General features: G+C 43.7%; 1 protein-coding gene across 5 annotated transcripts in view; it reads left to right on the forward strand.

Moving 5' to 3' along the window:
* The first annotated feature begins 14,937 nt into the window (after positions 1 to 14,937).
* Positions 14,938 to 24,523, forward strand: part of LPAR1 (lysophosphatidic acid receptor 1) — a 75,326-nt gene continuing 65,740 nt past the window's right edge. For 2 of the 5 annotated variants that reach the window (XM_065662881.1, XM_065662883.1), the window contains exon 1: positions 15,404 to 15,499. The gene's annotated coding sequence lies outside the window, so the exon portion shown is untranslated. Of the gene's footprint in view, positions 15,131 to 15,403; positions 15,500 to 15,634; positions 15,683 to 15,728; positions 15,806 to 24,523 lie in introns of those variants that run through there. The other 3 variants (XM_065662885.1, XM_065662886.1, XM_065662884.1) reach the window with 3 other exon arrangements.

Raw genomic sequence — 24,523 nt, forward strand, 5'->3', positions numbered from 1 at the left:
CGATATCCAGTTGTTTCACATGCAGCTTGAATTTTGTTGTCCCTGGATAATGTCAGTTATTCTTACAGTGTTCATTTTCTCCTTCCTCTCGAAGCCATTCCTCAGTAAAGGGGGTGTTTCTTGCAGCACTGTCTTTCTTTTTTCCAGTACATGCTCTGCCTTATGTCACTACATCTGCTCTGCATTTTCCATTGTGTTTTCCCCATCCCATTTCTAAAGTTTTAGATCCTGTTTGAGAAGAAATGTTGGGGTCATTGAAGTGTGTCCCTTACTTTCATTCTAAGCAGGTGGTTAGCGTGGCACAAATCTGCTAGCACCTGCTTCGTCACTGTGCCAAGCAGGTAAAGTTAGTGCCCTTCATATTGTAGGTACAAGAAAGTGTAATTTAGGGTAATTCTGAATATTGATACTTGGAGCATCTCATTAAGCATTTTCCATGGCTGTGTTGTGTGAAGATGTATTTGGAGGTTAATTTCAAACTGACCTACGCGGGTGAGATCCTCACACAGACACAGCTGGCTGGTGTGCTACACACAGCCCCCTCCAGCTATCTTTTAAAGACTAAAGGGGCAAGAGGATCTAACCTTCAGGGTTTTTATTCTGATTTCCTTTGCAGGACACTAGCTGCTGTATGAGCTCAGCTCTCTCTACCATGCAAAATTGCTTAAAATAAAATCACATATTTCTGAGAACTGACTGTTCCTCTTATTGTGACTGTAGGAACAACAGTGCAACACGATCTCCTTTGTCACAGAAATTATAATGCCTTCTGGCTGAAGGACAGGAGTTCTGTTTCTGCTTAATGGCTCCTCCTGCCAACTTTATTTGCACTGAGTAGTGTCTTGCTCGGCAGATTCTGCTCTTGAAACCAGAAGAGGAACCTCAGAATGAGGAAGGACAAAAGGATTGGTCCCACTGTTATATATATATTCCTAAGGCCTTTGCTCAAAGTGCTGGACAATCTGTGCAAACCTTTAAAAATAATAATAATAAAAAAAAAAAAACAACGCCAGAAACCAGAAACCAGAGCATTAGGAATCTGTTCCATTAGGAACCCAGCAGGAAGGTGAAAAGTTTAAACAACTGAATAACAGAGTAATAGACAACAGTTGGATTGTGGTGCAGAGACATATGTACAGAAATCTTAATAGAGTACATTGTCAGAGACATAATACCTCTAGATCAGCCACATGTAAACAGGCACAGCTCCAGGGGAATAAACCAAACTTCACCCACTTGAACTCTGAATTCATCTTCATGTGTGTCTGTACACGGAATCTGGGTTTGAGAAAGGAGCAATTTTATTTGTGCATGTTTTGATACATATCAAACCTAAAACCTTTGAATCTCTTTTATAAGGTATTTTTTAATTTCCTTTAATCAGAGCCTAACAAATTTTGCACAAGCCCAGTTTCTTTATTCTGGCACTTGGGAGCTCCACAGTCCCGTTTTCGATCCTCAGCTGTGACAGCAATTACATGCATTCTTTGAGAAAATCACTAAATCCCTCATTTCTAAATGAGGAATATAACACTTCATCCCCTCCTGCTCTAAGCAGGTCCTGCGTATCAAGATTGCAAGCTATAGAAACTATGAATTTCTGTTTAGGCATATAAGTACCTGGTGCAATATAGTCCTGATCCTCATGAGTGGAACCTGGGAGGCAGAGAGAGAACAGGAGGTGCTGCTGCAGTAGAAGCAATTTGCAGATCCACCAATGTGCAAGAGAACACTGGTGGATCTGGTGGTACAGTTGTCTCTGACTAGGATGCAGCGAAAGGTAAGCAAGCAGATGAGCAAGACACAAACTCTTGCGTAGCCATGAGTCCTAAAAACTTTTGTATGATCTACCTCTCACTTCAGCACAAGGCCAGTGCTACACAGTTTAAACAAAGAAGTAGACACGTACTTACTTCCTGGTGTTTTTTCAAAATTGACAGAAACCCTTTAACGTTGTTTTTTTTTTTATTATTATTATTATTTTTTCCTTAGTTATGCATTTATTTGTGGTGACGATGCTCTATTCTGACGATATCAGTACTAGCTGCTTCCATCATGGGTACACCTCTCAAAGCCAAAAGAAGGTGGTCTCGTCTGTAAACCACCCTGTGATCACCACATGTGATATTCAGTATGACAGAGATGTTCATCAGACTTGGCTTAGAAGTCTTCTACACTGCCTAATCTGACTGTCATATTTCAGTAGACAGATGAAGAGACCAGGGAGCTCGGTGTCTATATGTACTCTGAAAAGAAGAAACCCAAATGAGGAGGAGGAATATGTGTGTGTATATTTCTGCTTCAAGAAGTCACCCCAAGTTTTGAATGCTAGCCTGTGTTTCTTCACTAAAATGCTCAGATACACTAATTAAGTGTTGATAAAATCTTAACGTGAAATCTAAAATCAGCCATGACTATAGAACAAAACATGTCTTTTACTGCCCACAGGAGAGATGGAAAGTTCTTTTCCAAATCTATTACATCACTGACAACCCTAGTCCTTATAAAAATGAAAGACAAATATGCTTGTTTTTAAAATATTCATCTTAAGGAGAGGTTTTCACGTACAGGGCAAACTTTTATTTGTGGTTTGTTTTTTGTTTTTTTAATGTAAATTTGTCTGTGCCTCGCTATTATTCCTATAATATATAGATAACTATAAGATGGAGACAGCCACAGTCATTGAACTAAATGGAAATTTTGTCTGTTCTCCAGATAATGTTGTTTGCAAGGGGCAGCAATGACACCCATGGGACAATATTGCAGACAAAAGGCTTTTTATTATTATTTTATTATGGTAGATACGTGTCTTCAAAAATTCACGTTTTCTTCCTGTGTGTTTATCAATTTCTGCTTTCTATTCCTCAGAACGTGATACAGCCTTCCAAAATTTCTGCTCTATGCCTTATTTTTTTCACTCTGTGTAATTCAGTTAAGTGTGTCTCCTTAGCACAGTTTTTCTGAATGGAGGCAGTCAAACTGATGACAGTGGAAAAAAGGGTTTGTTAACCAGGTTTGCATCTTTGGTGTTCCCAGTCCATAGTCCCGAGCTGTCTGTATCTCATGCGCTCTGTGGACAAGAAGAGGGACATTTAAAATCAGGCTGGTTTTAGATCTGCTGCAGGGTATAAGGGGGACTTTATGGGCTACAGCTGTGCTTATTTGATGGTTTCCTGGCTTTTTACAGCTCTGCCACCCGCAAGCCATCAAGTCTGCCACAGCGGCGGGTGGAGCTTTTACAGAGAGGCTCCAAGCTGTGACATGATCGTTTTAAAATTCCAGCATGGGCTTTGTTTTGTTGCTGGAGATCGGCCTCCTTTAGTCACAAAGGCCCCTGTTTCACACCGTTATTCTGTGTCCCTGTACCACATGTATTGTGTCCTGCATAAAAGTCACACGTGACATTTCCACTGCCAGTTAGTAAAATGAGGCAAGTGTCATGGCTCTGATGTCATCCAGGAGCTCTAATTCATGTCTGTGACATTAAGGCAGTAAAATCTAAGTTTACACAGAGCTTAAGTGAAACCAGGACAACATCTGCATCAAAAAAGAGTGGGTAGCAAGGCATGGGGTTAGTAGTAATGATACTCAATGCCAGTGTAGCTTTTATGTCTTTTGAAACTCAAACCCAGGAGTCACAAGCTTCCAGCAGACCAAGATGTATGGGGTGGCAGTGTATGGACTGCATTTCTGCTGGTTTGGTGGGGTTTTCTTTTTTTCCTTCTTTTTAACTGTAACACTCAAAGGTTTCACCCAGAAATTGTGCTTCATTCTGCTACAGACTGTTGAAAACCACTCTCTGCCCCAAAGAGTTTACGATCCCTGCTACTGCTTTCACCAAGTTTTGTACTAACGCTTTTGAATGGAGCATCTGAAAAGAAAGTAAAAGGAATTATATTCTTCTTTTTTTTTTTTTTATTTGTTTTGTTTTGTTTGAATGCAGAGATCAATTTCAGAATTTTTTTCAAAGGTCCCCTCTGCACCTCATACCCGGAGGGACTCTGTTCCCTGTTTCACCCTCCTTGAAACCTCTGACACTGATCTCCCCCCAGAAATCCTGGGAGCTGGTCTGGATTACAGCAGGTGCCCAGCTCACAGATTGACCACAGAGCTGTATGTGCAACCCTCATCCCCTAGTTCATTTCCCTCTGGCCTTATTTCTATCACTCCTACTTGGTGGAAGTTTCTAAGGATGGTGATTTTTTTAGAAGACAGATTTATTTTTTTTTTTACAGGCAACCAACCCGTCGTTATCTGCCTGAAGATAATTCTCCTCCAGACGAAATCCATGTGTGGCTAGGAGAGAAGCATATTTCTTGGTCTTGGTAGACTCTGGGAGGCAGAGTGGAAATTAAAATGGGATGAGAGAGAGAGAGGCATGTTCTCATCATGCTAAGGACGCTGAAAGAAGCTCTTCCTGCACTGTACAGGGAGCATCCTTATCCCAAGAGAAAATCTGCCATTTCTTGTACCAAGAGTGTTATTCAGCAATGTAAAGTGAAGAAATCTTTGGCATAACAAAGCCTAAGCTCCTGACTCGGTAAGAAGCAGGAAGGGGGATTCCTGCTGCCTTTTATTCTTAAACTTCAACCCAGCGAGTATTTGTTCTGCTGAAAGAGCAGTGCAAGGACTGTTGCAATTTGAGGAGCAGCACTGCTCACTATTCCTGCTTGACTGACTGACCAAAGGGCACCTGGAAACCACCTGCCTTGAGTCACAAGGAGTGCAGTGCTCCAATCTTCCCATGGATGTGCTAAAATACAAGGATGTATTTCTGTTTTAAAGATGAGTGATTTTGTTATGTCACATTCCCCCCAAAATGCTAATGAAAGTCCCAGACTATCCTGGTTTCAACCATAAGACAGGCTAAGCTACATAGGCATCATACACTGGTGTGGACCACTACACGTAAAGCCACTTAACTTACACCCTTTCCCGACACTGAGAACTTGGCTTTGACCTCAACCTGAAATCAACTCATCTTTGCCTACACAACCTACGTATTTTGGAGCAGTAACTGATTTCTGGAGTTCACAGAAGTTAGATGTGTTACTCTATGAATGACTTCATGGACATTTTCTTGTTAGGTATTACGTCTCTACAAAATACAATCTTTCACTTACTGTGGTAAATAAAAGCTCAGCTTAATCACACTGGGGACAAAGAAAAGGTCACAGTTCAAAAGGCAAAAGAGAATAATAGGGTCCAGAAGTGTTTGGCTGACAACATAACCCCTAATGCAACAAATTCAAAAGCTATCCTAGCAAAGTTCATGAAGGTGTCATAAATCATGGTATTCAAAAGGCTTACTTAGTACATTATACAGATTGTTATTTAAAATGTAGAGACTCTACTGATAACAGTCCTCTCATAAATAGGGCTTTTAAACATTTTGCCACATGATTTTTCCACAGAATAGGTAACTTTAGTTACTCAGTGCTTACAGGACCATGTATACTCACCGTACATGAGTTTCAAGAAGATTCTCTGCCATGCACCTGCATTTACCCTCGCTGGGAGGAAGCCAGGGTGAAGAGTGGATTTCACTCAGCTCATCCACTTGTTCATAATCCTTAAATGTTCCTTGAAGATGAAAGTTTGATTCTTGGCATTCACATAAAAGAAATCCTTCTTTCTTGTCCTTGCAATCTGGTCTTTTCAAACACATTTTTTTTTTTTTTACTGTATTTCAGAAAGCAAGATACACTGCTGCGATGATGGATCTGTGACCATAAAGCAAGTGCCTCAAAATGGTACCTGGAGATTTTGTCTGAAAAGGAGGTGGATTTCTGGTCTTTTTCAGACTACGAATCTTGTCCTGTAGGTGCCAGCCGAATGGAAAAAGTCACAGCAACATTTCTATTTCCAGCAATTCAAGCATTACACAACCTGAGTTAGGAGTAATTCCTATGACCAAGACCTTGTGTCAAACCCCTGGCTTAAGAAGTTCATCTTGACTAGCAAAAACTTTATGGCCTTCAGCAGAAAAATAGTCCAAACCAGCCAGATTTTTAAAGCCTTTACTCTAAGTAGCCTAAGTATGTGACTGCAAGCATGTGCAATTCAACAATAAGGCTCCCAGTATATAAGGCTGAACAGCTTTGAACACTGACCTACTTCTTTCTGATCAAACTCAACATTTTACAACTTTTGTGAGTTTTTGCTGAGAAGAAAAAAAAAAAAACAGGAAAACAAAACCAAAAATCAAGTAATTTCAATGTATCCATGTAGATTTCTGGTCAAACATTTTACTAGTGTGTTTCTTCGAACTCCACCTTCCTGCATGGCGAATGCTTCTGCAGTTCTCGTTAACCTTCATCAGGTGTATGAACCTACCTCAAAGAAAGAAAAAGTCTTTATTTTGGGCTTCATGCAGAGCTGGTGAGAAGGAGGCTCGAGGTCTTCTATGAACAGGCGCCAGAACAGTTTGAACAGATCAGTCTCAGGTGGTATGCTTATATGCCTCTTATTGCTGCATCCACCTAGTGATATATCTGAATGGTGTATGTTCCTTTTCATTACCTATGCTATCATATAACTAAAGAAAAACAAAGCCAAAAAAACCCCAACTTTTTTATTTTTTAATTGCCATTATTCAACTAATTTTAAGCTCAAACACCCAATTGCAAGTCATTCTTCCAATGCCTATGGGGAAAAAAGTAACACTTATTTTAATCACTCACTGTTACATTTCCAGTTGTTAATTCGGTCCCCAAACCAGTGGGTCCCTTCCTCTATTCTACTGTGTTGAATAGCAGTAGTAGGCAAAACTATACAGTATGGTCTGTTTCTAATTACAGTCTCATGTTTCCCCCTAATGAACAAAAAATTCTCCATTTTGTACATTGCCTGTTAACCCCTGGAAAGGTCAGTGCCTTGCTCCTGTAATGCTGCACACTTTTTTCCCTTCCATTTAACACAGTTATTGCTTCTGGAAGGCAAGATCTTTCTTGCCTAGGCTGATACAGAATCAGGCCAGCTGTTTTCACTGCACTGACGTGTCCAAAGGCTCAGGGGAAAGTAATTAAGTCTGACTTTAAGTGTAATAGCTGCCATGGACATTGCCTTAGATACTCATCCTTTGTGTGAAAAATTGTTGACTGATAAAGCATGTTTTTTTCTATAAAAACATCTGCATACTCTTGGCTTGAAAATCTTAATTCACATAGAGAAAAGACTTAAGTTATTGCCAATTCTGAACAATATGACGTGCATTATTTCCATCAACAAAACTATAGGAATCAGCAACCTGTATTCTTCTGCCTACCAGAAAGCTTCTTTCTGTCACAGGCCAATAAAAGAGAGGTTTGTATGAGGAAATCTCAACCAATTTTGTTTCCTGTCAACTAACGATCTTCTAGGTAATGATTCTGGTATAGGGAAATAAATAAACACTTGGAGAAACACCTCAGGTTTGCCTCTGACACCTCTCCTCCATCATTTTCTGCTCTCTTTTCCACACAAACTCAGCCCCTTTGTTGATGCACTGGTGGCATAGGGGACTGGGTTGATCCATTGCTGTTTTTTTTGCTTGCTTTTCTCACTTCTGATTCCACCACCCCAGCACAGGGTCCTTCACAGACTGGTGTCCACTCAGAGCTCTACACCTTCCTCAGCCTCCTCCTTGCCCATGCTTGGGTGACTCTGCTCTGCCCTGCCTGGGAGACTTTTCACTTCTGAAATCAAAAATTAATAAAACAAAATACAATGTGGCCCCATGTTTGGTTTATGACACAGCTCAAAAGTCAGAACTGGAGCTACTTCTGGTTTCTCTTAGCACCAAGGAGGTCAGTATCAGGGCAAGCATGCCTCCAAAGAGTTACCATGGAAATTACCAGACCTCTTTCTGCATTTTGGACACCTTCATACTAAAATAAATGAGATGTGGGCACCCAAAAACCTTTGAAAACCACAGCATGAGCCAGCCAGCTTCTGTCATCTGCTCAGAAAAAGCAGATGCAACATCAGGGAAGGTGTGCTTGTCTGTTAAAAATATGGGGTTAGACTCCCATCAGGTTTAAAGTGGCTTTAGTTAATGAGGTCAAGGGGTCTGTTCCCCTCTCTGCTGGCATGAAACAAATAGCTTTCTACTTGGTTTTTCATTGTGGCCCTTAACTCTGTCCACCCTGTGAAGGCAGCACAAAGGAACTACAGGCACATTTGCAAACAAATGCTGCAAATATTACATGCGGTTTGTAAACACAAGCAGTGATTCAAACCTGAATGGCAACAGATAGTAGCAGGCAGCCAGGCCTTCAATTATTAACTAATGAGGCTGAGCTGACCCCAAGTCTTTCCTCTGTGCTTACACGAGGTGGAGAGGAGGCATTTCACCATTTCACTGAGAGTGCAGCATCAGCCTGATCAGAAAGTGGTGTTGTGGCAAACTGCCACCAGAGCACTTGCAAGGGTGCGGCAGCTGGGTTTCTGGGTTCTGCAGGCTTTGGTCCCATGGAGGTGGGCAAAGCCCTGAGGCGTCTCCATCACATTGGCTCACTCTTTCCTTAGCAGGGAACTGGACCAAACCTGTTTCCATCTGGGATGTCCAAGAGTGCCCTCTCCCCCTACGCCAGAAAGACACACGAGGGTTTACCACAGCTCCCGTGTACACCCAAGGCCTGTGGGCTGAGTCATAGATACCCCACAGTGACCCAGGTGACATGGGGAATGAGATGGTGGGGTGAATCCCATCCTTACAGCCTGGCTTGCAGGTTGGAGTTGAGCACCTATCATAAATAACCCCGAGACACAATGCTCAAGTCAAGAAGGAGAAAATCACACAGAGCACCCATCTGTGTTCTGATGAAGTAAAAGGGGTGCCTAGAAAAAAGGGCTGCCAGCTCTGATACTGATATCCCTGTCTCTCCCCATCACAGCTTGCCTTTGTACTCCTGCATTCATGCTAAGGAGGATGGACAGAGAATAGACACCAAAATCTCCCTCTGCCACCTGACCTCTGCTTCTGACTCTGTGTGGTCCTGCCCCAAAAAACCTGTGTAAATTCTATATAACTTTAGCTGATAACTAGTACCCACCCACACCAAGGGAAATTTGTGGGAGCTAGGTAAAAAAGGGGACACAAAGGCCCCAGGGAACAGAAGAAAGCAGAGCTTCTCAACAAAGATCTTGTGAGCAGTCTGAATCCACACTTCTCTACTTCTTTTCCCCCATTTTCCTTATTTTATTTTACTGCATTTTTAGCTTGCTTAAAAAGTACAACCTTAAAAGAACTGAAATAGAAGTAAAAGAAACAAGAGACTTCGCTTCAGTTCTGGCACTACATACTGGAGCTGTTCCAGCATCTCAAAAGTAGGTGTACAGCAGAAGCCCAGATTTGGTAGCCAGCCTTTGCTTGCTGCTAGCCTAATATTTAGGATTCATTTTTGTATTTTATTTTCCAGGCTCCCTGTCCATGAGCTGTGTTCAGACATGGGCATCAAAGACAAGCCACAGAGGATGGAGGTTTGTCACTGAACTACACCAGGTCTGTGACAAAGGGTGGCTGCAGAGCCACAATGCAGATGCCGCCAGTGTTGGAGCTGAGTGTGGGAGCTGAGAGCAAGTTTACAGAGGAGGCGTGTAAGCCAGGAAAATGAATGTGCCTGTGGTAACATACACAAGAAATTAATTCCTAGACTGTGCATTAAACCTGAGACTGGGAAGATTATTGTAATAGGTTTTATGCTTATTGAAGGATGTGCGCACTCTGGGAGTAGAGTGTGTCTTCCAGTGCCTGACATGGTTCCTGTATTTTCACATATCTAGAAGGAACTTCTCCCTGTACGCACACACCTATAACTCTTTTTGTCCTCAATATTCATCACTGGATAGCCCCATTGGCTAACGGATTGTCACTTGCACTGAATTTTCCTGTGCCTTAGAAGAATATATGGTGCATGGGTCCTGCATACATTAGGTAAATGGGAGCACTGAGAAAAACACATGAAATGTGTTCATCAGCCTGACTGCCAGAGGTGTGCACACCTGCAGGTCCTTTTTAAGGCCAGCAGAAAATGGAGGTTGAGAGACATCTCCTCTTTTATATTCTGAGGACTGAATAATTTATCGGGAGGTTATTGAAGGTTTTTAATGGTGCAATCAAATCATTATAAGCAAAAAGCTACAAAATCAAATTCAGAAGAATGAAAGCATCAGCTCATTAATGGAACAGCTCCAGCCATCTGGCATTCATATGTTCTACATTGGGGCTGTTACTGTGCAGACAGAAATGACCCAATCTTACCTTCAAGCAAGAGTTTCATTGCCTAAGTATATCCAAATTCTTTACTGTTCAGCTAACATTACAGGTTCTATTTTGTGTTTTGGATGGGGCCTTTTTTCAGTTTTGTTCTGTTAAACCTCAGTCCTACCCCACTTCTCCTTCCCTGGCATGTGTGTTCTGCATCCCACTCTGGACACAGCACCTTTTGGAAAAGTTCTAGTGGTTCATGATGCCAAAGCTTTGGAAGAGAGAGAAATTGGAAAATTATATGTCAGTGAAACTAACTTAGACACTGATGGTAATATTGTCATTCAAATGAAATGCAATTCTAATGTAGGATGGAGGCTTTCACTTGCCATTATTGACTTTTTTTAAATAATAGCTCCAGCAACTCTTCAAAGATCTGACATATGAACAGACCAAACTGAAAGTGCAAAGTTATACACAGTACAGAGGTACCCAGCAGACTTTATCCTGCAAAGAAGTATGACATTCAATTTATTAGAGGAAAAATATCATTCAGCTCCAGGTGAAAGGGCACTTACAGGGTAGATAAAATATTTTAGATGCTGCTAAATAGCAATATCAGGGCAGGATTTCATATTCACTGCACCCCTCGGAGCCAGAGGGACAGGTGGTGGAGAGGTGTGCTAAAGCAGTGAATCCACTGGCTGCTGCTGTGCTTGTTGAGAGTAAAGCTTTCCCTTGTCTCCCTGTGCCCTCATGAGAAGGGGGATTTCAGTTCTTTCACGGCAGACTGAGGCCCTGTGCTTGCTGAAGAGACAAATCAGAGCAACACGCTCCATGTAGTATTTCATCAACACCTACAAACAAGTGCTGTTTCTTAGAGAACCAGGAAAACAAAATGCTGATGGAGTAGCAGTGTACAAGCAGCTGCTTGGGCTTTTAGCCATCTTGTGCAAATGAACAAATTCCCCAACCAGCGGTGGTGACCCAGCACCAAGCACCTCCCCAGGCACACCTCGGAGCCAGAGGACAGATGCCACATGGGGCTGTTTGTCTCCCACTTGAGACATACATCCCCGGCCTCCCCCTGCTGCTTCCCCCACATGGAACCTGCAGCCATCCCCATCTCTGTCCTTACCACAGAACTCACAGCTCCTCCCTGCTGTGTCTCATCCCCACAGTGGTGAAGCTGTGACAGCCAGCTTCCTGGCCTCCCAGCCTAAAAGGCAGCCTCCTGCCCCTATGCCCTTCTCCAAACAAGCACTATATGCTTCACACACCCATCAGCTGTGTGCTCCAGGGCCTGATGCTACATGAGTCACAAGATTATGAACAATAAAGCTGAGTCTTATGGTCCCATATGAATTATTACTGGGTTTGCCACTAATGCATTGAGCTCCTTTGCACTTCTGACAATAACTTGCCTGAAGCATCTTACAAATCCTGGTGCAACAACTTCAGGGCAACACAGACCATGCAAGTGCTAGGAAAAAGCCAGAGGCCCTCTCACAAAGAGCCAGCATGATGGTCACTTGAGCAGATGCTGCTCTTGTTTCTGGCATTAAGCTGTTCTAAACACCCTATTTTGACTCAGATTTTTGCCATGGAGCCTATGGGAAAGAGCCATCTCCTCTGCTTTTGTGGGCACATCCCTAACCCTGAATACGTTCAGGCATCTGTGGGCACCTACTTTTCCTTCAGTCATGGACTTGCAGCCCTGCTGTTAGGGACTGAGGCAGAAAGCCATAAAAAGCCAAAGCTTGGATTGTAAGGGGTAGTACTGTCATGTTAGCTTCTCAGCAACCAGCTATGCTGCAGAAGGATAAGGACAAACACAGGTCCAAGCAGCATGAGGCCAAGTCAGGGGGAAAGAGGGTCTGCAGGAAAAAAGATACTTTCTACCGTGGGAGCTCTCCAGGTTTTGGAGGAGTTCATGGTTCATAGGACATGGTGCACTGCTGCTGTAAATACACAACAGGAGGAGAGAGGAGACTGAATGAGGGCAGAAGCACTGCAACAAACAAAGCTGTGGCTTTACAGAAAAGGCTGATTTCTGTCTGTGGGACTTCTGATATGTCTGAAGTTGCTCCGGAGAACAGTGTGTTTTCTGATTGTGGTTAATGTTGTTATTTGTTCAAATTCCTCTGCATCCTGTTCTGAACAGATCCCCTATATGTGAGCACTGGACTTCAGGAAATCTGTATATAATAGATGAGTAACAAGTCAAACTCCAGAAAGTGCTTATTCTGCATGCATTGCTGGAGCTGTTCTTAGTAACATAGCACATGCTTTAGCAATGGACTATGGCCGGTGCTATTTTAGGAAACTGGAACGTACTTACTAATGATCAATAAAAAGTGTACACTGAAGACACTTTTCAAGTTCTCTAATCATTCCTATCTCAGATAATGCTGAAGCTTTACACTTCCCCCTCCCAAGATACTATTAATTGTGGTCTCATCTAACAGTTGCTTCAAGGCATCTATTGCACTGAAAGATTCAGCACATTTCCAATCCAAAGTGAAATTATGCATTGGCAAAAGAACACCACAGTACGTTGCATGGAAAAGTGACAGAGTGAAGAGACATCTTAATTGCAAATTCCTTGAGCTTTTTTTTAATTAAAAACACCAGAGGTACTTTCCCAGACTGAAGAGGAATTAACTTTTCTGTGTCTGTATGACTAATCTTTCAGACACTCGGTTGAAACTGTATGAACACTGAGAACTAAACAGAAATATATCAATGTGCGTACATGTTAAGCATACTTATGATTTGAATCGATTCACAAAATTGAGCACATGGAACTTATGTGGCTTGTTCTGGAAACAGACGTTTTTCCAGACTGAAGGATGTGAAAACTACTTCCCCATCTAATGCGATTCGGTACATCTGTGTGTGATTACTTAAACACGTTTCAGACAACGGAGCAGCAGAGCCAAGTCTCATAGAAGTTACATTCATTAAACTATATCAGACATGTGATCTTCCCTAGACCCTCAATATTTGCCTTTATCTAAGATTTACTAAAGATTCCATATATTTCCTAGTTAGAGCAAGAGAGGAGGTCTGAGAATTAATTATATTGGCCTTGAAGAAATGATAAGTGACTTGACTGTTTCAGGGCTGAGCAAGCATGTCTGAAGTCACTAACAGAAATCAAAGCACCTGAAAACAGCATTGCTGCTCTAACTTCATCAGTTCCCTGAAGGTGGATTCAGAAATACTGGGATTTTTTTTTTTTTAATGTGTGTCATCATTTTGCTGTCAAAAAAATTCCATCTCATGCGCAGATCAGCCTTTCCTCATGAGCACAGGACTGCTATTTTCCTTCAGTCGTCAGTAGCTACAGTCATCACTGAGATGGTCCTAACCAGCCAACCTGAGTAACCATGCTAGCTGAGACGTTTTTACGGAGGCTAGGTAGTGGTAATTCCCAATTTGCAGATGAAGTAGCTCTTCCCACCAAATGTCTTCATACCTGCACCATCCCTCTGAAACATGCTCCTGCATGCTTGAGGTAGTAGGTATCACCATGGAGATGTAAGTCATTTCAGCTCATCCTTTCCTTGAAGCTTTGACGATTTATAAATTATTCTTGGTCGTTACAGTGGTATCTGAGCAACTGGCCGAGCAAGGACAGGAACTGTGGACATGTGCAGGCAGTTCCTGCCCGAAGAAGCTGTGTAAAATCTGGTTTATGATGAAGCTACATAAGGAAAGCATATTGCCATAGCAATAAATTCTACATTCTGAAGACCTGCTTTTCAACCAGCGGGCTGTGCAAGTCACCCCATTTCTGCCACCAGGGGAGGGCACCGGTGCAGTTTGGGCACGCTGCATCAACCCTGAAGTTGGTCTTCAACCTAATGTAGCCTGTGCACAGGCAGAAAGGTATCAAGACCTATCACCATACTTAGTGTATGGATGTTTAACCAGTTATTAGAGCTTGTAACAGAACATGCTTCTTGGTTACCCTTGCAAACATGTGGTAACTTACTTCAAAACCAGGTATGAAATCAAGCATTTTCCGAAGTTGATGGCCTGCTGAATACTTAGCAAGACTTTTCAGCATGTTGAAGCCTAGTCACTGTGTGAAAGCACAGGGCTGACTTAAAAACCAAGGACAAGTATTGTGTGGGGACAAAATATCTGTCTTCTTGAAACTCGTATACATACATACATAACCATTTTTGATACACACACACAAAAAAAGCATTTGACTGCTCACACTAAAGCTGAAAACCCTTCCAACAACAATACCTGTGATACAGCAGGTATGGCCAGTAATTGTGGAAGACACTGTCACTAATATGTTGGTGGTACACAAGTGAATATCTGACTTGAGGAGAACTATCTCTGCTGCTTTCTGGTTCCCTGGGAAGCATATGAGTACTTTAAATGGGCTTGGTCTTTCATTACAGGTTTTTGTACTGCTGGAGGCACTGCTGGCTTGCCTGGCTGTAAGCAATCTCTCTAGAAATCTCTCCAGGGGTTTGAAGCACCTAGCCGTTTCACCTACTGAACACTTAAGTGCGGTACAGCATACACTCTTTTTCATTTGATGCATGCACATGCAAAAGCGGCCTCTAGATGCTCCTGCAATCCAACTAAATCAGGCTATTCAAAAGTTAAGAACTGAGAGCAGCTGGCGGGAGGCGGGGGAGTCGGGGAAGAAGTAATTTGAACCACGTTTTGTATAATAATATAACTCTCCTAAGTCTGGTAAAGTATCCACTGCGCAGCCCTGCCTCTTTCCAACTATACGGGTTTGGTGAGCCTGCGGATTGATGCTTCCTGTAGCTGTGGTTCCCGAACGGTCCTTGCCGACATCGGCAGGAGGTCGGAAGACTCTCAGGAGAGACCTGTTTGTTCCAGACCCATCTGCACACCAGTGCCGGGCAGCCCTTGCCCCGAAGTCCCACACCGCCCTTCCTCGAGGTACCGTTCTCCACGGGCAGGGCTCCGGCTGGCAGCCGGGCAGCAGAGAGCAGAGCGGGATACCGCAGCTCACCGCGCCCTGCGCGCCGCCCTCCTCCCCCTGCGGCTGCAGCTGGGCAGGAGCGCAGCGCAGCGCAGCGCGGCCCGGCGGGGCGGACTGGGGCGGGCCGGGGCGCACCTGGGCCCCCGCCCGGCGGAGGCGGGCGCAACAGGGCGGAGGGAGCCCGTCTTCCCTCCCTCCCTCTTTCCCTCCCGTCCCTGCCCCCTCCCCCTCATCCCTCCCTCTGTGAGCGCCGGCGGCGGCGCCGCGGTCCCTCCGTCCGTCCCTCCCTCCATCCGCGCCCGCGGAACCCCGCGCAGCGCCCGCAGGTAAGCGCCCCCGGAGCGGATGGGACGGGAGGGCAGGGGGGTCCCGCCTGCGCGAAGCTGCCCGCTGCCCGCTGCTCTCTCCCCGCGGGCGCTGTGTCTGGGGCGCCTTTTCCCCCTTCTGTTTTGCGGCGGTTTCTTCGGTATTTCGGACAGTGGTGCGAACTTTGGCGGGTGCGCCGCAGGGTAAGCGGGAGGCGCAGCGCGGGGGTCCGGCAGAGGACGCGTTAGAGACGGGCTTTAGCGGGCGGCTGGCGTCGGGTCAGGCGGCTGTGCCTGCAGGACTAGCATCTCCGAGGCTGGCGTGGAGTAAGTGATGGACACTTGTTTGATTAAGGGACGCTAGCAGTACTGCCACTGTTTGCTTACTTAGGGGCCGTCCTGATCTTTTAACTTGATTTATTTATTTAATTCTTCTTCCTTGAAGACTCTTTGGATTTACTTACACCAAATTAAGGCAATGGAAAAAGTCCTAGCTAAAAAAAATGGTTGCCACCTCTCTCTCCTGACTTCCTCAGTCCTCCGGACGAATTCATTGCTAAAGTCAGATGGGAGCTATGTCACTGTATCTGTGGGGTTCACAAAGGTAAAGGACGGAGAGGATGAATGGCAAAGATAAGGTATGGAGTATTAGGGAGAGACCGAGAGAGCGGGGAGCAGGGTGGATCTTTCGGACAAAAGCCATTAGCAAACTGAAGTGAGAAGAGAGAGGCGGAACCAGAGGGACCAAGTTTTTTCCTCTCATTCCTTTCTGCATGTTCTTTTCAAACAGTTCTACAATGGGAACCACCCCCAAAACCTTCTTCCTATGGAAATGAGGGAAAAAGATTTCTGCATAGCCCTTTGTCAGAAAACTGTTGCAATGTCTAAACTTTTTTTTCCTGGTGAGTTTCTCTGTGAAACAACTCACACCTTTCTGATTTCAGTTGTCTGTGATAAATGAGAAGCTGCTCAAATCCCTCCTTCTTCCCCCCACCCTCCCTTTTTTTCCCCCTTCCTTGCTGTAGTTTTGGGGCTTTTTTGGAGAGTCAAGACTGAATAGCTTGCAGGAGTCCTTGTAGGCAACCTGTGCTCCCAAAGTTTTGGGGGGTTGGGGTAGCCACGCTGTGAAGAACTGCTGCAACTCTATCTTTCCAAAGAAAGCCTCTTGCATGCTAAGTCAGGGTTGGTGTGTTGTACTATTGGGTCTAAAATGAGTCACTCTCAGGTTTGAGAATCATGTTTCAATTCGGCAGCCAGGACTGTGTGCCGTGTAGCCTGTTACTCTTGTGCGAGGATGGGGTATACGGTAGTACTAAATTAATGTGTTCTGGCAATTTCAGTGGTGGATTGAAGTGCTGCTCTGTGTGCACAGGCGTAAGTGCACTTCTGTCCCGCAGCTCGCTAATGCCGGCTGTAGGCGTGCCGTGTGCTTCTCCTTAACTGATATGCAGTTGAATTTACAAGGCAACTTGATAGGCGTGTGTTCTACTGTTGTTTTTATTAAATATTAACTACACAAAATCAAATGCTGTCTTTCTCCAGAAAAGATTGACTCTGTCTTTCACCAGAAAAGATTGACACTGTCTCATCCTGTGGAGTTGTACATGAACTGTGGTTGTTCTGGATTTTCAGAAGCAAATAACTAAGGAAATGTTATTTAGGAATGCTGGGAAACACTGTCTCATGCTCAGTATAGTGTTGTCCTTATCACTTTCTATTACAGGTTGCACTAATTAGACCCTTGGCTGCTATAAACCTTGTTCTCAGAAGTTACTAGAAATGGTGCTGGCTGGAGAGAGGAAAACACTGACTGGTGCCTGCTTTCTTTTTCCTCCCCTCTTCCAAACAAATACTGAGAGTAGAAAGGTTAAAGAGCTTTTGAGACACAGCATATGGGAAATGCAAAATTGAAGTAATGCTATACTGAGCACCTAGCTATAATACATGAATACAATGAGTAAGTAACAGATGATCATATAATTTTGTGCAAAGACACTTATGGCTGCATGGTTTTCATCAGTATCTGTGGAAGACTGTAACAACTAAAATATAATTCCTTCTCTGCTAAGAAATGGGAAAAATAAAAATCTGTCTTTAACTTGGTTTTGTAGTAGGTCTCGCACAGTGAAACCATGTGGGAATCTGGGAGGGAGTGTTTAAGAAAGTGTTTTGCTCTGGAGCTGAAACTTAGGTAGGACTTAACATAGGATAGGCTTTCACATTGCTTTGATGAGACATTAGTAACATCTTAATGAATAGTTAATTGTTTCTCGGTAGCCTCTCCATACTGAGCTTGTTTTGTTAATATTCAGAGGTTTAAACAAAAATATTAATTCTGAGTAACTTTTGTCTTTGGGAGACTACCACCATCTCACCTTTGACTACCCAGCAGTTTTGTGCATCAGCTCCTAGAGGTAGGCTTCCTCTTCCAGAAGTCTGAAGAGCTGTCTTTGAGCACCTCTAGGTGGTGGCCTGCCAGCACTTGCTGATTGCTGTTACCTTGTCGATTGCTTTGCATGGGGCTTCTTTAGTGCATGGGCATAGAGGAAAACTGAAAGCAGTTCTGTCACCAGCAGGGCTGCCTGAGGAGCTCTTACATCCATTGCTCATGATCTTGGTGATGTCCAAGGACACCTAGAAATTTGAGAATGGGAACAGGTTGCACTGTAAGGCTGTTTTCCTTTCCATTCCAAAACTGGAAGATGTTACTTTTGGAGGATTTCTTCCATTTCATAAAGGAAAGTGTATGTCATATAAGGAACAATTCAGGACAGTTTAAATCCATCTAAATGGGTTATTTGAACTGCAGCCTCTACAAATAAAGCCAGGGAGAAGACACATACAAGTGTTTTACTGAAAGGAGCATAAAGCAAACAGTATTTTACCATGTATTTCACTGCTTCTTCCGTAACAATGGGTATTATTCTTTTGAACAGTGTAGTAGTACGAAGAGGAAACAAACTTTTAAAAAAGTAAACAGTGTGGTTGTATTAAAATAAACAAACACACAGAAATTATCAAAAGGCAATGCTCATAGCTGAAAAAAAAATATTTGCACTCTTATTTTTTTTTTTCTTCCTCTGCCCTTTTCTTTCAGGTTGCTTTCTCTTCAGGTAAGAACTCATTTTAAATCTTAAGATTTAATGATAATTGAAGTGGTAATGGCTTAAACTGGTAGCGATTATGTAGCATCCCATGTGTTTGACTTAGCTTTTCCATATGTTGTGTGGTGATGCTATAGAAATGGGCCGCTTCTCAGTGATGCAACATTAAGGCTGAACTTACATATTCAGTGTTTGCTCTTGAGTTTCCTTCATAGCTAACTCAGAATCTTAATGCTTCATTCATGGCACATAGATGTCAATAGTAAAATCTGTACCAGCATGAACAGCTTTGGATCAGGTGCATGGCTGATGTGTTGCTTTGGTAGAAGACAAAATCATTCCACGGACAGGTGAAAGCTCTATTAAGGGAATAAGAACTGCTGTTCTGCTTACATTTCAGGGGCCTTTTGGTTTTCTTCATGTATCTTTCAAGCTCTGTTTCTTTAAAACAAGTAGAAGCATTGCCTGTGTGCATTCTTATACCTAACTGGTGTACTGAAGTAAATGAAATTGAATAGCTGAAGCAGGTCAGGTGCCTTGTTTTGATTTTCGAAGATAGAGGAGAATTCTGACAAGTGCCTGCTTTTGTATATCAGGATGTCTCCTACTCTTATCTATTGCTGTTTCTTGACTGCCTGGCACTCTTCTCCCATGCTCAAGCTGATTAGCAGCACACCTGGCTTGCAAAGCCTTGGTTATGGCTTGGCTGATGGTTGCATTCTAGGATCAATTTTTATTTTTTAAAGACTGGTGCCTCTTATTCCTGAAAATGTAGTTTTCATTTGTGCAATATTTAGCACCACTAAGGAAAAGGGACTACTTAGTGCCAGTTTGGGTAGCATACACGCATCCCTATCCCACAAGGCAACTCTGTGTTGATTGCACTTTTTTAATGAGCTCTTGAAAAAGACCTTTTGAGGTGCTTAAGGCATTGCATTTCTCTATAGAGGAACAATAGCCTTGCTCAGATCAGTGCATACTCTCCAGAATATTCTGACAGGCACAGACTGGAGTAATCTGTTAAACATATTTTTCTCAGTCCTGCATCTCCTTCCTACTGGATCTGGCTCCTTCTTGACCCACATCATGTAGGCAATAATGTTAGTGCACGTCAGGTGAGAGCTGGCGTATATACCCCCAGGTAAAGAAACATTTCTTCTTTAAAAGAAAATGAACCTTCTTGCTCTGCTTCTGGCAGATGAAGCCAGCCACAGACCTGCATGGCTTCTGTGGTTCAAGGAGTCTGGGTAAGACATGTGTGTCCCTGCCAGCAGCACTGCTGGGGTGGGAAGAACCGCATCCCTCCTCCTCAGGCCACTCCTGCAATGAATAGCCTGCAGGGTGTCCTCCACTGGTGCATGTGGAAAGTGTTCTGCTTTCCAAGTGCCTTGAAGATTATTGCTAGTGGAGCTGGATGAGGACATGGCAGCTGTTGCTGCTGGGAAACAGGAGGTAAGCTGCTGCTGAGGGTGGTGGTAAGTAGTGTGGGTTGATAGCAAAAGAAGCGTTTCCAGTTGTGAAAGTGGGAAGGCTGTATCTATTTCAGGAGGAAACGTGTTTTGGGGCACAGGTACTGTACTGGTGAGAACTGCATTACAGTTTTGTGCCAACTAGATTATTTTTGTTTTAAATTAGTTTAACTTGAAAGACATTATTTGGAGGTGCTTTACCTTCTGTTTAAAAATACAAAGGTGCCAGGTATGCAAGCCTAATACTGCTTTTCTGCTTTTGCTTCTACTGTGAATAGCAGGCAAACATCTCCTGAAGTGGCATTATGAAACTGCTGGAAAAAATGATGATGAGCTTGATAGCTGATACAATGAACTTCATCTCTCTGTAATATACCAGCATGAGACCTACACACCATTTAGCCTTTTCTTTAGGAATTTACGTGCCACAGTGACCTTCTGAGTAGGGCGAATTTCACAGGCACTCTCTAGACAGTACATCCATTTCTTTGCCAGCTCCAAAATGTATTGCATACTGCAGTGCTTGCAGAAGCAAGCAAAGAAGCATTGGATTGACATCAAAGGCAAGATCTTTCTGTACAAAATGCTGGAGATTTTAAGAGTGGTAAAAATCTGGCAATGGAAATGCATACTGCTTTTCATTGTAAGCCCCTTTCCCTCTCTCCTCCCCCTCTTTTTAGGGTGTGTATGTCAAATACGAAATAGTGCCAGTACATTATTTATGGGAGCAGTTTATATAGACTGTTCTTAGAAGTTCTTTGGCCATTTGGGGATGATTGTTTTCATCCTCGATGAAAAAATGTATGTATAACTATAGCAGTGTCCTTTTTTGATTGCGAAGAAGTCAGCTGCAGCTTTGTTCAAATTAAATAAAAAGATGTGTTGGATGAGCATTAAATGTTTAACTGAATAGAGAATTTTTTCTCTTCTTTGGATGGGTGGGTGATTGTTTTAAAAGCACTGAGCTTAACACAAACTCCAGCACAGACTTACTGGTATCTGAGAAGTCAAGGGAGATGATGTACAGGTCATCTATATTTTAGGTGGTTGTACTTCAGGTTGGTATTTGAAGGAAAGAAGAGAGACTGCTAATCTCTAAGGAGGAAATTGTCTATGTACCTTGCAAACATGGCAAGTGTTGATTTTTTGTTGCTGTAAGGCATTGATAGAGGTTCCATAGCCACTGGATTTCACTAAATGTTTAGTCATGGATAGCACAATCTGCTTTTGACCCATTGTGGACATCTCACCTGCAGGATGGTGTCCCGGAGCCTTGAGATGCTGCTGGTGGCTGAGTGAGGGAATGGGGTGCTGCTGCGGAGCTGAGGTGTGAAAAGGGCAGCATGCCTTCCCTTTCCCATCCCCAACCAGGCTGTAGGTGTCACTGGGAGGCTGGTGCAGATAAAGGACAAGCTTTTGTCTGCTGCTCATTTCCGAATCAGCTTTGCTGGTGGCAAGCAAGGTGGAAGGGCTGATCCTGGCACTGGTGACGCCGCCAGCGTGGCGGTCACCATCCCTTCAGCTTGCGGCGCTGCGGCCTGGTGGGTGGCGAGCACCTCCGCTCTCCTGCTGTTTTGGGCAAAGGTAAAGCAAACTGTTGAGTAGTAGCACCAGCTACAGCTGCTGGCCCTCAACTGGCTGACTGAACACAGGAGACCTCAGTGGAGGACTGCAGGTAAATACAACAAGCAAACAACTGTGTCAGGTCACCTTGCCCCTAGAAGAATATGCTTTCCACTGGGAGGAACTGTGGCAGTAGTTACTGTGGTCAAGACACAGCATTCCTTTGATTCCCGTGCCTGCATCAGGTACTTGTGGACTTTCTTGGTAGGTTCTGTTTTCTTCTGGGTACTGTGTTTAATGTTCGAAGAATAACATCTTATATGTGACATCTTGTACTTGAAAGATACTGTGATAAATGCCTATCAAGTTTAGGGGTCTTTCCTTTTGCTTATTCTCCCTCCTAAAATGTGGCACATGGAGAGCTGTGGAGATGAGTCAGGATGCCTTTGACTTGCCGTGAGCATGGTTTCTGCTCAGGGTTTTGAGAGCTGTCCTGATGTGGCTGGCAACACATGAGGTTCATTTTGCTTTTCCTAAAGCTTTGGAGGGAACTGATGATGCACCTCAGAGCAGTGTGTTTCCCTGTACAGTAAGCTCACAAATTAGACACAACTTTTCCAAATTCATCTCTTTGCTCCACTAGTCTGTCAGTTTCTTGTTTACAGCAGTTGTAGTGTCCTAATTCAAATAGGGAGACTGGAAGCTGACTGAGACTTTAGGGTATTATTGTTATCAAAGCAGTTCTGGTAATGAGCGAATAGGCTTAAAATAGGGCTCTAGAATTATTGCAATTTTGAAAACAGTTGATAGGAATAGCATGGCTTAGTGCATGGTTCTCCAACGAGCATGGTACGTTTCTCATGCAAAAGCATCCTAAGAGATTCAGCCTAGAGGAAAAAAAAATGCAGGGAGAGTTGTGCAAGCTGATGACAACTCAATGGCAGGAGGGAATTACATGGTTGTAGAGCACATAAATGTCCTAAAACTAGTATGGCTGAACAAATATTTACGCAGGACCATGGCAGATTTCCAACCTGTGCATCTCCTCCACAGAGCTTCTTATGAAGCCAGTTGTCCAGATTTTAATAACAAAGTTCTGATTGAAAGACTTGTTTACAGCTTTTTCAGCTCTTTTAAAATTTTTTCTAATGTGCTATGAAGGCTCTGTGAGGGGACTCTTGGTATGATTATTGTGGGAAAGTGGTTGCTTTTTCTCTTCAGGAGAGTGGCACAAAACTGCAGGAAAGATCTTGGTGTTCAAGCTGCATCCTGCTTCGTCGTGCTTCGACATTGACAGGCATGTGGAAAAGGAGGGAGAGAAAATACTCACTTTCCTTGGAGCTACCAGGATAAGGTGATGCTTCTCAGTTGGCAGCAAACTCAAATGTGAAGCTGCTCTGCAGCTGCCTCCCGAAGTTGTGGCAGAAGTCATTCAGTACCACACATCACTCTGTGACCATTCCACTTGTGGTTTGCGTAACTTCCCCTGTGGGACCCTGCAGTGGGGACTCTTGCTGGTATAAGCTGTGCCTCCACTAGAGGGGGATGCCAGTATAGCTATACTGGCAAACTTTGAGGACTTGGTTATATTGCTTTACTCTTTCCAGCTGGCAATATTGACTGGTGGGTTAAGTGGAACATTCTTGGAAGGAGGTTGCTGTGGGACCCAAGGCAGTCAGGGCTCAGCAATGGCCTTACAAACAGCTGACCAAGTAGCAGGCATTGGTTTTGTCAAACCAGTATCAATTCTGCCAGTGTGCCATGCCACATGGTTGTACAGAATCGTAGAATAATAGAATGGTTCGGGATGGAAGGGAACCTGAAAGCTCACCTGGTTCCATCTCCCTCTGCCGTGGCCAGGGGCACCTTTCACTGCGCCAGGTTGCTCAAAGTGCCATCCAACCTGGCCTTAAGCACTGCCAGGGATGGGGTAGCCACAGCTTCTCTGGGCAACCTGTCCCAGAGCCTCGCCATTTTCACAGGCCTTACACCTAATCTAAAAATACTCTCCTTCGATTTAAAGCCATCCCTCCTTGTCCTATCACTATATGTGTGTATGAAAAGTCCCTCTCCAGCTTTCTTGTAGGCTGCTTTTAGTTCCTAGAAGGTTGATATCAGGTCTCCCCTGAGCCGTCTCTTCTCCAGGCTGAACAAGCCCAACTCTCTCAGCCTGTCTCCAGAGCAGAGGTGCTCCAGTCCCCTGATGATCATCGTGGCCTCCTTCGGACTTGCTCCAACAGCTCCACATCCCTCTTGTGCCCCAGGGCTGAACGCAGCACTCCGGGTGAAGTCCCACAAGAGAGGAGTAAATGGGGACTCTAAAGTTGGCCAGCCTAGGAGAGGCAGCTCAGCAGTGGGAGAGACTGCAAATCAGACCCAGCACTCCTAAGTGGGCTTTGTTCGGGGTCAAAGGAGCTCTGCATGGGCCTTCAGCTTTGGTGTTGTGGACACAGCTGGTGGGTTGCAGTTGTGGGATGCCTAAAAAATCTAGTTTGTGGGTGGATTTCAGTACATTCTCCTTTTGTGGCCTGAATCCCTTGGACATCTTAGTTTATTTGTGTAGCTGCAGAAGAAAAAGTCTTAGTGGTTCCGAAGTAATGGTTTATGGCTTATTCTTTCATTACAAACTGTCTTAAAGAGGCTTTGAAGCGTGTATGCATTTAATTCTTGTATCCATGCTAACGTGCACTGGTTTCCAAGGGGAGAGTTTGAGGCAGGCTACTACTTTTTCTTATTTTTTAAAAAGTCCATTACTATTTGGTTGCATTTTTCTCCAATATGTTTGTTTTTTCTTCTTTTTTGTTCTTTAAAAGATGGCAAAAGGAGTGTATCTGAAAAGTAGCAATGCATACTAGGTAGTGCTTGAACACCAGCATTTCTGTCATTGTATGTGTTAGATGTCTTTTTTC

The sequence above is a fragment of the Lathamus discolor genome, chromosome Z (genome assembly GCF_037157495.1).
Source record: "Lathamus discolor isolate bLatDis1 chromosome Z, bLatDis1.hap1, whole genome shotgun sequence".
Classification (NCBI taxonomy): Eukaryota; Metazoa; Chordata; class Aves; order Psittaciformes; family Psittacidae; genus Lathamus; species Lathamus discolor.